Source organism: Contarinia nasturtii, unplaced genomic scaffold (genome assembly GCF_009176525.2).
Source record: "Contarinia nasturtii isolate CC-2019 unplaced genomic scaffold, AAFC_CNas_1.1 Cnas_scaffold_1695, whole genome shotgun sequence".
Taxonomy (NCBI): Eukaryota; Metazoa; Arthropoda; class Insecta; order Diptera; family Cecidomyiidae; genus Contarinia; species Contarinia nasturtii.
In genome coordinates, this window is record NW_022199028.1 from 192 (window position 1) to 2,850 (window position 2,659).

The following is a 2,659-nucleotide window of genomic DNA, read 5'->3' on the forward strand; positions in this document are numbered from 1 at the left end:
TCCCGTTTACTGGCTTGCTGCTTTTGGTATCTATCTCTGTATTAGTGTTCACATCAGTGGATATACATAGCTGCGTGCATATGCCAACCGAATAATTGTTGACAGATATAAGAACAAGTAAACAAACAACAACATTTCGCGGGAATTAATAAGTTCCGAAAATAAAATATTTACCTATTATATAATTAACTAATTCTCTAACAATTTTGTGTACAATAAACGATGGCTGCTAATGCCCGAAAACGACTTGCCGAAGAAAGGAAATGGTGAAAAAAGATCACCCGTTTGTGAGTGGAGTGTTATTGAAACGCAAAAGACGCAATTTTAAAAAAAAAAATTAATTTCAGAATTTCATTGCACGATCAACGAAAAATAAGAACGGAACATTAAATTTGATGGTTTGGGATTGCGCTATTCCCGGAAAAAAAGAAGTAACTATAATCATTTCCCCGTAAAGAATTTATTTTAAACAAATTTTGTGTACATCGGAAAATATTCGATCAAACATTGTTTATTTGACGTTTCGATGGACGCACGGATCGTTTGTTTTCGTGTAAATTTTTTCAGACAGGATTGTCATTGTATTGTCACGTTACGTTAACGTCCGACATATAAATAATAAATTATATTAAATATGTTTTTTTTATCCCTTTTCAATAGACACCATGGGAAAATGGTTTCTATCAACTGCGAATGATTTTCAAAAATGATTACCAAACCAGTCAACCAAAGTGCCAATTTAAACCAGCTATTTTCCATCCAAATATATACCCAACTGGAACAGTGTGTTTGGCATTGGTAGTCGAGGAAAGAGATTGGCACCATGCTTCCACAATCAAAAAGATTTTGCTCGCGAGAAAAAAATTCGGGAACAGGCTTCGAAATACTGAATTGGTGGCAGTGAAAATGAAACGACCACCTCAAATGAGATTGAGTGAGAAATAATTGTTTTTTTTTTTTGAAAAAGTTGAATAAAAATATGAAGTAATTTGTTTTCTGTCATAATACAGTTGCGCTAATATCGGGAGCAGAAATATGGGTGATACATCGAATCGTTTCAACAGTTTCATTTACGTCCTGCCTACACAATTCCTTTGCATACTTTAAAGAACTTTATCAGATGTATGCACAATATCATATTTCCAAATGAATGTTCGTCGCGAATCAAATCGCTTGATCTAGGCACTTGTGTCTATGTAAGTTGGTCAAATTTTTTTTTTTTTTTTTAAAGCAAGTATCTCTATAAATCTCTTCACTTTAGTGGCCACAATGTACGTTTTAAATTGGCTACCATGAGCTTAACAGTGACTAAACTGCAAGTGAGTTTAAATTAAATGTCCAACTCATAAAAATGTTTGTTAAAAAATTTTTTTATTCTTTTGATTCAGTCGGAGGTTCTTTCAATGATTATTGTTGGTGCAAACGTGGCCATAGGCGGTGAATTGGCATCAGAAATGTCTACTGTAATTATAATGGGAATGATCAACGAACATTTGGACAATTATGATGCTATGCAACATGGCCAAGACAAAGGATTTTCCATGTTTAAAGTGTTTCCAACTGGTGAAAGACGTGCTGTTACATACATACAAGAGCAAGGCACAATATTTGGTGGCTTCTTCAAATATTGCTGCGTGCAAATTGAGCAATCAACCGATTCGATTCGATAAAGTCATCACAGAAAACAAAAATACAATTCTTAACCATATCTTACATGCATTCATACAAGTAAAATGATATGAGGAGAAAATTGCCGCCATTCTTTCATTCAAACGCCGTTTTGCTTGCAAAATGATTATATTTTGTGCGGTAGTAATTAAAAAATTTTTGATAATGAACCCAACCACAATGAAATCTTTTTGGGAAATAAAATAAAGTAAATCAAACGATTTCTTTTTTGTATAGAAAGGTGAAAATATTTTTATTTTTAAATTTATGCTTTTTTCATTTCCGGCACTTTAAACTTGAGATTTAAATGGTTTTCCAATCACAACGTCTACTTCAACTGGCGGCATAAAAGGAGATGAATGATTCCTTTCAAAATGTTTTTCATAATTGTATTTTGATTGCAGTTTTTCGCGACACAACGGGCACTCGAGTCGCTTTGACACACGTACAAATGTTGGCCCATGCTGTTGAACATTTCCATGCTGAGTTTTAATGTGACGATTAAAATTACTTTTATTGTGAAATGTAATGTCATGCACCTTGCATTCATATAATTTGTTTTTTGCTTGCATCTTGGGTTTTGAATTCGGATTGTCCTCTGCCACGTATTCTCGTACGGAATTATTTGAATCACTATTATCAGTAGCCATTAGTTAAAAAAATGTCTTTGATATCAAACGATATAAACAATAAATTAGCGTTTATCGCATGTAAACATCAACTACCTGTTGACAACTGTCATATACAGCTACAAAGCAGCGTGTTCGTTGTGTGTTCTTAGTTTGAGCTATTAGTCCCGCAGGACTATTAGGCCGAATTAAAAAAAAATGGCGTCAACGTTCCAATTCCAAATATACTTGATATTTCAGCTGAAATTGGAATGTTGGCGCCATTTTTTTTTTTGTTTCTCTTTATTTGATCAATGTAATGTTTCTTTATTATAACAAAATTTTGTCATTTCAATAATTGTGTTTTTCTAATGGTAAGTATA

The 2,659-nt window shown here is 33.2% G+C and overlaps 1 pseudogene; it reads left to right on the plus strand.

The window, feature by feature from the left end:
• The first annotated feature begins 222 nt into the window (after positions 1-222).
• On the plus strand, positions 223-1,670 carry LOC116346783 (annotated as a pseudogene).
• The last annotated feature ends 989 nt before the right edge of the window (positions 1,671-2,659 follow it).